At 38.7% G+C, this 13193-nt stretch overlaps 1 protein-coding gene and 1 non-coding gene across 7 annotated transcripts in view; both read right to left on the reverse strand.

Moving 5' to 3' along the window:
- Window positions 1-13193, reverse strand: part of FRMPD4 (FERM and PDZ domain containing 4) — a 305734-nt gene that overhangs the window by 200873 nt on the left and 91668 nt on the right. The gene's annotated exons all lie outside the window — the stretch shown is intronic.
- On the reverse strand, window positions 191-297 carry LOC135578352 (U6 spliceosomal RNA). Its single transcript, XR_010469866.1, has one exon. It is a non-coding gene; the product is annotated as a U6 spliceosomal RNA (small nuclear RNA).

Here is a 13193-nt window from a genome sequence, read left to right on the forward strand (position 1 = left end):
TGACATTTTTCTCTTTTCCCTTTCCCTGCTCTTCGTAAGAACCATAGAATATCTCATGTTGGAAGGGACCAATAAGGACCACGAAGTCCAGCTCCCTGCTCCTCACTGGACTAACACTAAACCACATAATTAAGAGCATCATCCAGATGCTTGTTAAACTCTGACAGGCTTGGTGCCATGACCACTTCCCTAAAATATGGAATATTCCATTAATTTGCATGTTGTCTTTGTGCAGGAGCAATACTGATCTCCTCCGCATGGTTCCAGTTTTAGTTTATGTGCTGCTGAAGTGAGCACAACTGGATGTCTGTTGCATGTCTCCTGTCCCTTTCCAGCAACCCCAAATTTGCAGACCAGCTCGGATGACAACAGCCTGTACGTGGCTGGTTCCATCATCTTAACCACCATGCAGAAAGTGAAACCTCAGAGTTTGCTCAGGCTGCTGCTACAAGACCAGCGTTTGTAAAACCAGGAGATCAAGCAACTAAGGTATGTAACTATGGCTGAAATGAAATGGGGTCACAGTGAGTGTTCTGAAGACCAAGGCGTTCATAGCTGAAACACAGTAGCATAAAATGTCTTATTGTGGAAAATTACATTTCTTCTTATTAAGGAAGAGCCCAAGGACTTGTACTGTGACTGTCATGTTACTGTGCACTTTGTCTACTGCTGAACACACTATCACCCACTTCATATCAGCAACCATTCCTCCTGTAAATGACATAAAAGCATCTCATCTTCCAAATTAACCCACTGTATGCCCATCCCCAGCAAGGTTACAGCACAGCAGCTCCCCAAAAGATTTCAGAGGCCCTGCATTAATGGATGGTTACTGTCCACATCAAGGCTCAACCACCTTAAGTAGAGTATTAATTACATTATCCTAGGACTCAAAAATATAGGACTGAAAGCTGATGTGGCACATCCCTGGCTTCTCCTGAAGTCCATTTCATTGATGAACTGTACTCACAGCTGTGAAGCTCTTTTCAATATTCAGCTTAATTATGTCTTTGCTGATGCTCAAAGATCATTACTTCTTGAAATGCTTGCCATGGTTGGACATCTAAATGTGTTTATTTTGCAGAACATGAATAAGTGATGCAACTAATCACAACGCAAGTGTTATGCAGCTTCACAAAACTTTGGTTGTCTGGCATACTGAGCAAGCTCAGAATAGGTGCTTGCCTGTTGGCACTGTCTCTCTCTGTGAGAATTTCCATTCATTTAGTAGCTCCAGGCTGGCAGCTAAATCAATTGTCAATGGCCAAAAATGCATCCATCCACCAAAGCCACAGACCTTCATTTAGGCTTACACAGTAAAGAGTGCATTCAAGCTCTTCTGCTAAAAGGTTTTGGTATTCAAGATCAAAATCCCTAGAGAAGTCGAACACTTGAAAAATAAAATCAGAAAAAAGTGGAGACTCCTACAATTGCCCTGTCAATACCAAAAGACAGATGACGAAGGGGAAGATGACAGACCAGCACACAACTACTCTTCCACAGAGCACGCAAAACCATGCATGCCACCAAGAAAATAGTTTAGCAGGAATTTGCAAGAGCCAAAACCAAGAGTGAAGTCCTAAAACGGTGCGAATTTAAATTGATAATATATTTTGGCCCGAGAGGGAGAGAAGATCACTCTCTCAAGTGAAGCATTTTCTGACATTCAGACTAACCTAGCATTGGGCAAGCAGGTTTGCTCCCTTCTGAGCACAAAATCTAGCAAAGTGTTTTCTCTGTACCTCCCTGAGAAGACAGCCTGCTCTCTGGTTTTGTGAGCTGAGAGCAACTTCCTCCTTTTAGGATAAAACTCCACACCGGCCAACCTTTCATTTTCTACTTACCATTCGACAACCTAAACAAAGTGTATACACAGCCTCTGCAAGAGGCTGAAGGAAAATCAGCTTCTTTTGTTGCCTCCTGGCGAGTTACAGCACCGCTAGAAATGTAAAAAAATAAATATTTCTTTTATTTAATCCACACATTCTCCACATTTCCCTCTAGGCTACAGATCCTTTGGAAGTCCCTGAGCAATATCATATCTCCCGCTCTCATTGCTACAGCATTGTACAGCAACATAGAATTTGCCTAGTCTTCCTTAAAATAGGTGAAACTGCCAACTGACAAAATCAACAGCCTTTGATACATGTAATGAATTCAAGCAAAAAAAGAAGTGGCAGCTCAAAGCACTGCTGAAAGGTATGAACTGTGGGGGAATATATAAAAAGTAGGGAATAGGAGACAAATACAAACATTTTTGTTACTATGAAGGGCACAGGAGAAAAAATGCAGTTAAACAGGAATTCCATTAAGAAGATAATAATTCAGAAGAACACATATTTGAGTACAAAATGCAATTAATTCAGACAGGAAATAGGAATTAAAAAGTAATTATTATATTTTGCAAAGGGAAAATAAATGCAACTGAATCACTGTTCAGTGTCTTGTGGCTTGGCTTTTTTAGGTGCTTTGTTTTCTTTTTTTTTTTTGTTTACCTTCACTACTAGATCCTCACACTCCTCCATGCCCTCTGAAATCAATCAGAAAGAGTAATTAAAAAAAAAATCCACTTCAGCATCCCAATATGCCTGTGGGTAACACCACATATAACGTCATGGAAATAGCAGGAGGACAGCCAGCTATCAAATAATTGACTACTGCTCAAAGCACATATGTTCAGGACCTGGGTCCTGGTTTCCTACAGGACAGAGACTTTCAGTAAAAGCCAGTGTGCCATAAGAATTATCACACCAATTATTTTAAAGACCAGTTAAAAGCTATTGCCTGTGACAGACCAGGTAAGCCAAACAATCTGTGTTCAGGGACTAAGCAAACTGCATTTGCACTTGAAATATTTTGACCTTGGTCCCACAACTGCTCCCAGCAGAGGTCCAGCAATGAGTACCAAAGCCCTTTTTCTCCTGCCTCTGTCTGAGTCTACACATGAGCTCCTTCGTGTGCCTCTCTCTTTCACACTTAGAAATGAAAAACATCTCCTCAGACCTCAGTGACAACCTCCAAACTTAACTGCCTGCTAGAGGGCAAGAGAAAAAAGACACAAGAAAAATCTCTTCCCACAGAAGCACATTTAGTAGCCTTCAAGAAGCGGATGATGGAGTAAGACATAAGGACAGTGCTATCACAATTTTAAATCGTGTGCAAATGTCAGAAGATGACAAAGAGAAAAATAAGCACAAGACAAATCTTGAAATGTCAAGTGTCTTCCTGCAAACCAGATTACTGCAACATATGGGACGAGCCAGCAGCAGGAGCACATGAGCTTAAAATGCAGCAGCAGCCCATGAACAAGAGCAGCCATGACACTCACCAGCTCCACATACGCCTCAGGATTGCTCTTCACATCTGGACAACACTTCCAGCAAAAGACCCATCCCAATACAGCTCCCTCCCTACCCCTTCCACAGACTCTGATTTTCATTTTCACCACAGCACACTACACCTGAGTACTTCATAGTGTTTGTTTTGTTTTATTTTTAAATCTGGTCAAAAGATACTATATATGCAGAGCATCTTCTGAAGAGAGCTGCTTCAGCAATCAACAGTTCAGTAATGAACAGCTGGACCTATAGCTTTGACTCCTGTAATACAAGCATTTATGAATCTTGGAAATAATTTTATTACATATTTCTTTACACCAAATGTGCATTGAAAGCCAATTTTCTTCCAGTAATGGTTTTGGAGACAGTTCACTTTTCTTCCATAAGTCCTATTAATCTTGTAAAAGAGAATAATAAGCTGAATCCAAACAGATATGGTATAAAATATTTCTGTAGTCTGACATATTTTTAATTCACTTTGATGAGTGAGACACTGCACATTCATGATCATTTATGCAATCAAATTTACAGTAGAGCACACAAGTTAAGCTTCCATAGAAACTGAACTTAAAAACTAATTACCAATAAACATTCCCACCAAAACCTATAATACAAAAATTTTTCTCAGCCAGACCAGGGAAGTTAACAGATAAGGTACTTACCTAATCCAAAATACAGCAAAGGAGTTAGCAACCTGGGTAGCACATCAATAAAAACAAGGCCCAAAAAATCAGAGTAATTCTGACCAGAGGAAGGCAAAATTCATTAAATAAATGATTCATCAGTATTTAACAACCGCATACAGAATTCAGTATTTCTCTTTTTGCTAAAGAGCAGTGTTACAAATCCATCCACTTGTAACTGCACTGCTGAAAAAGTTAATGCCATTTATTGACAGGTTAATTTATAATGTCACCTTTATTAAAGAAAGATTATCTTATCACTTTCTAACTGAAAAGAATCTGCAGGTGATTGGGAACAATGTACCTACAGGCTAATGAATGATTTGAAGCGATTCGAGTGTCCAATTAACACCAGCATCTGGTTTGGGTATTTTTTTTCCCCTGTCAAAGCATTGGGCCTGTATTAATCATACATTCACTTCGTAGTAACAAAAAGTTTCAATCTTGATGTTATCCTTCAAGCAAAAATACAGAAAATAAAATAGTCAGGACCTGGAAATTACACAAGCCAAATCAAACTCCTGATCACTTGCAGGCATGTAAAACAGTGGTAGGATCCCCAGCCTGATTTCAACAGCTGTCCCAACACAACACTAACTCCAGAAATATGTGTGTCCCTTGTGTCCAACACAGGAATGACCCATCTTCTTCCATCTGGAGGATCCTATCTGAAGACAGCTTCAAACTTTGCTTGGTCAAGGTGGCTTCTTCAGGATTTTTGAACTAAGCTTTGCCAATTAAAAAAAAAAAAAAAGAAAAAAGAAAAAAAAAAGCAGGATCAAGCACAGCTGGGAGACTTGACACAGGGACACAGGGGTGTGTGGAAGATGTATCCTTTGACTCGTTACAATCTCAGAGCATATGAGGTGAGTGAACCAGCATTTGCCTCCTGCCTGCTTAGTGACACTGGATTTAGATTAGTCAAGCATAATTCCTGAAATACAATTGAAATACAATAAGTTTGGTTTTTTCCATTACTTTACTAACTCTCTAAGACCATGACTATACAGCTAAGATAAAACATGAGAGCAATTATTTAAGTCCAAACATGTTTTGGCATGTTAATACTGTCAGCATGGGTAGACCTAAGAGCATCTCAATCATGTATCATATACCAGCTCTGTTATTGTTTAGTAAAGCTACAGTGTCATTTCCTTAGGGCACTCTTGCAATTACACCAAGCAAGAGATGTTAATTTGGTGTACCAAATGGTCACTGGGGAACAAAAAGACTGCTCATTCCTCTGAGAGAGTGATTCAGAAGTAGGGTTGAACCCTGTAGCTGCCAATAATTTGTTCCTCAATCCCACACTCGCAACATTCAGTGAATAAATTATTAAAGCAACTAGGGAAAAAAAAAAAAAAAAAAAAAGGCCAGGTATCACCTTCACTGCATAACTGTGTGATATTATCCTATATCTCTTCCCCTCCCTTTAAATTATGAGTGTCACTTTAATAACTTTCGACGGAAAATTATGAGAACTGCAACCAGCACTAATTTGAATCCAAATACTGGAGAGCTTCACAAAACAAAACAACAACGAAAAATCCCAAACAACACACACATACCTCTGCATCTCAAGAATGGTCGATTTTAATTATATGTCATCATTTCAGCTAGATCACATCTCATCTCTCCCCCAGAAACAAAGCAGAAAGATCTATACTTTTGTTTCTTTTTAACACAGATTTGACTGTGTTTCTAGGTTTCCCTTTGCCTTTTACCTACAGCAGTGATTTCTTGTCCTTCCCTATAAACTAAAGCAATTTTCACCCACCCATGAAGCAGAACTACGCAACTGTCACCAAGCCAATAAATTAATGGGCTCTTGGACTGATCATGCAAGGTAATTATTTTTTGGCTGTTTTATCACTGATCTACAGACAGCACTCACCTCCCAGGTCTGAAGCCCGAACTTGACCCCCATATTGTCCTATTGCCTACCAGTTTTAATACAAACAAATATATCAAGCTTCTTCCTATCACTTGGCTCCCCAGGATAATCAAAATGGCTTCTTTTCCTCATGCCCTAAGAGGTCTGCACTACAGATTTAGAGATTCAGGATTTATTTTAAAGTTACTTAGCATTTTGAAAGTTAACCCAAATCTGTGTCAAAATGAAACCTTAAGATACATGGATAAAAGCCAAAATGTATGCATGATGAGCAGATGTATGCAACCTTCTGCTTCTCCTTACCCCAAAGGAGCTCCTAATCCAACCTACTTTCCCTGTCTCACACCTCTCTCTTCCTGTCATAATTATCTCCCTCTGCCCCATGGACCAAATCTGGATGTTCTTCCTCGAGTTGTATAGTTTCTATCCTTTCCCACCCAGTTCTATTTGTAATATGCTTCCATCCTGCACTGTACATAACTCTTTTGGCACAACCAAAAAGTAAGTACAAGAACAAATAAGCCCAATGTAACACTTTTCTCCTCCTACTGTGACTAAAGAAAGGAAATCTTTACTGAAGGCGAATAAACTAATGCCCTATTAAGAACAGCTGCAAATATTAAATCTTATCAGAAAGCTGGTAGTTGCCAAAATAGAGTATCAGAAGAAACCAACTGCTATGCCAGCTATTCCTAGCCTTTAATCTGTACCTCCTTTCACAGACATGGAGATAGCTTTTTCAATACCATAATGTGCATTAGGTAAATTAAGCAGTTGCCCGGAGGCCACTAAAATCCTCTCAGTCTGGAGACAGTAAAGAAAACAAAAACATAGCTTGAAATTATTAAAGATGTAATAAAAATCTTTTGGTAAGCACTGTCCATGCTTGATAGTGACGACTACACAAAACTAGAGTTTCCTGAGCTAAACCTCGCTTGATTTCCAAGCAAAGCACTTTGACAAAGCAGAAAGACATGAAATTAACTTAGTAGAGTTGCTCCGAAATGTCTTGGGGAGAAAATTCGTCTGGGTTTACTGACATGTCTGACCTTGAGATTAAGTTTTCAGTTTAACTCACAACAAGGCTCCACTTCTGATTTGTTAAACAAACAAGTAATAATAAAATAATAAAATATCAAAACACCTCTTCTGTTCAAAATTCCCAGCTCCTATTTCTCTTACCTGGTTAAATAGGAAGGGTATCTTTTATGAAGTCTTCCTGGGACACAGGACTAATTTCACAGTATTTTTTACTTCCAGTAGAGTATTCCAGTTTTCTTCTTTGAAAGCTCCTCTTAAGAAGCTGAACAATACACACCATTCAGGTTCAGCAACAGCACTTGTAACAAATTTCATTTCCATGGAAATTTGTCCATGAGGAAGACTGACCAAAACCACCAAAACTTTTCTTTATCTATTTTTTTTTTCTTTCAGTTTTCTGCAGCAAATGAAAACTCATTTAATGTAACAGGTAAATCTTTGTCTCCAGATGAAACACTCAGACATTATTTTATTATTTTAATGGCAGGTGTTTTAAGCTTGGCTGCTCATACTCTTTGCCAGGAACAAGCTAATATCCAAGTATCACTTGTCATGCGGTTTCAGCATTAGCATCATTAGAAGATGGGATGGGAAGCATCCCAGAAGGTATCTCAGGCTGGACTGCCAAATACAGAAACTCAGAGAGAGACACCAAACAGTAGGAAGTGCATAAATAAGGCCTGTCACCCATCAGTGAATCAGGTTTGCGAACTGTTCTCCTGAGCAGTCTGAGGAGCTTTCCTAGGTGTAGAGGAATTAGTGACAATTATACACACTTCACTAACGTTTCTGATAGACAACAGGCAAACCTCCCCTCCTCATCTGAGATCCCACCTGATTACTGAATGCCCTTCCTTGCCATAAACTCGCACGCAGCAGTGGGTTGTACCTGAGTCAGAGGCCGAGTCACAGACTTGAGTGCTTTCTTTTATCCAAGTCAGAAAGACACCAAAAGGGACAGTCCCTTTCTTTGGGAAGCCCTCCCTTGTGCTGCATTTCACAATCATGCAGCCATGCCACAGCTGAATGAAGAAGGGTCAGGGTGTCAACATGGGCTGCACAGGGTCAGTGAGGGTGGGAGATAGGGAAGCTTTCCACCGACCAACAAACTGGTGCAAGGAAACACAGCCAGGAGCTAGGGAGGAGGACAAGAAGTAGCTTGGCCACTTCTCTCATCAGCAATATACATCTAAACCACAATATACATATGGTGCAAGCACACCATAAACCAGTGAAAAAGAACTAGCAACCAAGTCTTGCTGCTCACAAGAGATTATCCTTGGCTGCAGCCAGTGGATCCAGCACAAGTGTGCATGGGCACCACTACCTGAATGACAGCTCAAAATCCTTCCTCCCAGCTGCACCCCTTCCAGCACAACCCCTTCACCATGGTAACACCTTCCCAACTGCCTGGGCACACTCAGCCCCAGCAGCAGGAATGCTTTTCCTCGTATTCCCTCCCTCCTCTAAAATCCCAGTTCCCTTGCTTTTGATCCACTATTACTTGCCAACTTCTCTCTCAATGTATAGCCCTCCCTTATAGTTCACATAGGTTATATATAGTCTAATTTATATATGTGAAAATATGATGCTTGTTTTGACAGCTGAAGAACAAAACAAACAAATAAAAAAAAATTTAAAAAAAAGAACAGCAGAAATAAAAGTGGGTAAATCAACAGAGAGAAACCAGGAATAATGTTTCACAGACAGGAGAAGAGGGGAGTTCTATTTAAAACAAGAACTCAGGAGCCAGAAGTACCTCACAGTGAACAAAGGAATTGAAAACAAAACCCATTGGAAGCAATCCAGCCTTTGTTGAAACATATACACATCATCATTAACAATAATAATTTGGGTCCTCATGTGTAATCACTGCATGCTAGCCTCACTTTATATTCATAATGGCCATTAATGTCAAGAGGAATTGTGCACATGGGCACCACGCTTGCCACTGTGTTGCTCCTCAGTCTGCAGTCTGCTCTGCAGAGAGAAGCACCTCTCCCTGCCGCTTCTTCCCTCTAAGCCATCTCATGAATGGAAATAAGAAAACAGCTGGGGCAGCTGAACTGAGACAAATTTGAAAAATACTACTTTCTTTTTTTTTTTTCCATTTTTTTATAATACAAGAATTTTGTGTTATTAAGACAGTACCAGAAAGGTAACTTGTAACCATCTGCTTGCAGGATACTGAATTCAAGGCAGCACACACTGGAGCACTGCAAGGACAGAATCCATCACAATCCATGCTTCAGATTTTGATGATTGATTTCACAGGTTGCCATCATCTAAAAATGGCTATGAAGTTTAGAGATGTAGAAAAATCACTAAAATAAACAAGCATTAATCCAGTATAGTTCATCCAGGATATCCCACCTTCCACAACACATAGGAGACAGGGAAAGCATAATATTCCTCCTCCTTAACATTTTGACAATATTCTCAAAGGATGAAATTTTCACAAGAAAAAAAAACTGAAAGATATTGCCTCTGTGTTGTAGGAAGGGTTCAGATAGAAGAAATAACATTACATCACTCCCATCAATGTACCCGTTGCAACATTCATCAGCCCATACAGTTATTATAATTGTCAACTGACTGAGACACTGAAATAGAGGAGTCTGATTGAATGCGACTACATACAAGGTTGAGCAAAACAATGAAGTACATACTTGTTACCATGCCCCTAGTAGCCCAAATGAGCTACAGAACTATAAAAGCTAAGGTTTTCTTCATATATGAGCAAAATCACCAGGAAGTTTCCGGGAACTTAACTCTAGGACACTGAAGGAACTAATTTTACAAAAGTGTCCACAATAAATAAAGAATCAACCATTCAGCTGGACCAATGTTTTATTTTTTAGCACGTCTCCTTTTCTAAACAGAACAGATCAAGTCAGTCCAAGTCCAGCCACAAAGGATTTCATGTCAGAAGGACACAGGCAGACATATTTTTTGAGGTGAACTTCTCACATTTGTCCTGAAGCTACGTTAAATCCAAATCCATCACTATAACTACCAAATGTAAAGTAAGATTTCACATAAAAACCTATAGTATTGTGAATTCCAAGTGGTTTTGCCTTAAATAAAAATCGTCAGAAAATGCTTACATATCTAACCTTTAATTCTCAGATTTATAAAAGAAATCCTGCATTAGGCAATCCTTGCTTAAGCTTTTAATTCACTGCCAGTCTCTCCAGTACTTCTAATACTGATTATTTCCTCTTACAAAACCCCAGACTGTATCCACACCATCTCAAGATACTTATTTCTGTTTTCCTTTCCACAGTAATTTCTGATTTTTCTCTCTTCTTTGCAATGATTTAAGCAACATATTTAAGAGCTCTTTAGATGCACACATGGAACAAAACAGTCCTCCTGAAGCCTTGCTTGTCAGTGCCCATTAATTTATATAATTATTTATTTAAGTAATATCCTATTACTTTGTCTTAAGTATTTTATTGTTATATCAACTGCTATATGACATAAGGCTAAGTTCCTTATCTTCAAGGACTATGGTTTAGTCTTCTATTACATTAAATTTTATTTTCATAACACATTTCAATCAGCAATTAATTTACTTGGGTCATGAGAATTCAGCAGGAAATCACCAGGCACTTCCACCTTGTCAAACGAAATTTTTCTGGCTGATTTCATGCATCCTGTCCCCAGCTGGAGAGAAAGGGGAAAGGCACAAACGCCTTGAGGGAACAAGTCTTCTCCACCCATGAGAACAACTACTTTTCACTGCAAGCAAAACCGGGTTCCTAGTTTGACATCTGTTCCCAGACCTTTGCAGAACTTCTGTATCACTAAACATATTTAACTCATCTGTAGTTTCCATCTCTTTTTTACGGGAAAAAACACTTAACATCTGCAGAAATGAAAGCATGTGGAGAAGAGGGGTGTAGGGAAGGGCACCATGACCACCAGGTAAGGTGAAGAAAAGAGATGAACCTTGCTGGAGCTGAGAGGGGCTGAGCATTATATTTTTAAACACACCATGGTAGCCCACCCTCCGACATAGTGCCTGGCCCCAGAGGTCTGGAATGTCAGTAGATCTGTGAATCTTCGTTACTAGAAGCTTCCAGCTCCGGTCCCTTGAAAAGTAAATAAATTAGACTCACAGAAGACCAAGTGGATCATAGTCAATATGTGCTTGTATTTGGAAAAATCCTTATGTTAAAACCCTTAGAGCTTCGGCATTCCACTCCCTCCTGTCTCCCCACCCCCTGAAAAAAAAATCTGGCATACTTACTTTGATTATACATTTTGATTTATTTATAAATCTGAATTAATTCTACACCAATTGATACCTCTTTTGCATGTAAATAAGTACACTACAATTAAAAGTTTAATGTTATACTTTGATTTGGTTTAGAGAAACTATCCATCACTGAGGAAAATTATTTGGTGTTACGGCCAACAATCCAAAACTTTGCTTTGTAAGTTAAAAAAATTATCTTTTCATCAGTTATTTCAACAGGAAAAATTATTCTCCACTTCTGCAAAGATGAGATAGCCTTTGAAATTTTTCAGTTGCTTCTTCACATCAACATGCAGGTGACTATGGAACACCAAACACCATCATGGACAGATCACACACCTTCACCCAGCACCAGTAAAAATGTCTCTGCTTTAGTCATAAGTCATCTCTGAAACCAATTTTAAAACATAAGAAAGAAGAGCTCTGAAAAAAAACTGCAGTTTTAATGCAGCCTTCAAAAAGACAAATCACCACTCATTCTTCACTGACATACCTTTGACCTCAGAAAATACTCAACAAAAAAAGTTATTTTAAAATATTATTCTTAGGAACCTAATTTTGAAACTCTCTTTGTCCAACAGTCTTTAACATAGACCAAGTCACTAACAATGTTTATTGATCTAAACCTCCAAAAACACTCTGTTAAGCATTCAAAAACTTGGTCATTGTAAAGGACTATCACAAAGATATTTATTTTTTAAAAATCTCTAAAAATAATCCATAAGATATATTATGAAATAGATTTATATTTATGATGGTGTTTCTAAAAAAAGATATTTTTTATTTTATAGCAAAGTGTTGTTCATAAAGACATTCTCTTTCAGTTCTGAATTTAACATCTTTAGTTAGCCTTTCTGTTGAAAACCAAAATTGTGATGGATGTGTGCTTCCATACTGAAAACATTTTGACAGTTGCAGAGTACAGCTTTCTCTGATCAATATCACATTAAGCATTTACTTTCTAATCACTTTCTGGAATGCTTACCTAAACCTACTTCCTATTCAAAATATTATCACAAATCCCTAATCACATCTAGGATTGGAGCACTGAAGAAAGAAAATAAAAGTGTAAAGTACATATTGCAACCGCTGTTTTTCTAAAAAAGAAAATGAGAATTAAAAAATAAAATGGAAGTAACTTATTCTCCCACATCTGTGAAAAACTGTTGTTGCAGGTGTGAGATACATGAGAAGGTTTAGTATTTTGAAAGCATTATAGAAGTTAGCTGTCTAGATACTGATCTTATACCCTTCCACTTATTTGAAAGAATCATGTATTATTCAAGAATATAGAGAGGAACTGCACACTAACTACCTGAGGGTTGTTTTCTTTGCAACTTTTCCCAAACACTGCTGTGTTAAATAAATAAACATACCCAAATCTCTTTTTAAAAATAAATAAATAAATAATAAAAAAAAAGGGAATGGATTCTACTTTGCTCCCTGCTCTGGTCCAGCTCAGCCCCAGCACTGCAGGGATGGGGCTTCTCCCACAGGGTCACCACCACCCTTCAAGCCAAGGCCAAGCCCTTAGAGACCCTTGGTCCATCCTGCTGCCTTTTGGCTTTGCTGCCAGGACAGCAGCCTGCCTGCCTGCCTGATAAAACTGTGCACACAAAAACGAACTGACAGAGATTTAAAAAATAATAATAAAAAAAGAGCCCATCACATCTCTTACTTAGCTCCATTATGTGGCTAAAAGACATCCGTGTTTTGGAATTGCAAAGCAACTACTTTGGTATACTAGACATGAATCTGAACAGTAAGAAAATAATACATCTGAGATTTTGAGCTTGTTTGCATTTTCGTAAAACAAAGCCTCAATTACTTTAAAGACTGCTTAAGGGGAAATCAAAGGGGAAGAAAAAATACTGCTTAGGAGGGGAAAAACGGGTTAGGAGTGAAACCAAGTTTCTGCCTGAAGCAAGTGGCAATGAATAACTTAAGAAACCAAGTCCGTCCATGCCACCTTT

The sequence above is a fragment of the Columba livia genome, chromosome 1 (assembly GCF_036013475.1).
Source record: "Columba livia isolate bColLiv1 breed racing homer chromosome 1, bColLiv1.pat.W.v2, whole genome shotgun sequence".
Lineage (NCBI taxonomy): Eukaryota > Metazoa > Chordata > Aves > Columbiformes > Columbidae > Columba > Columba livia.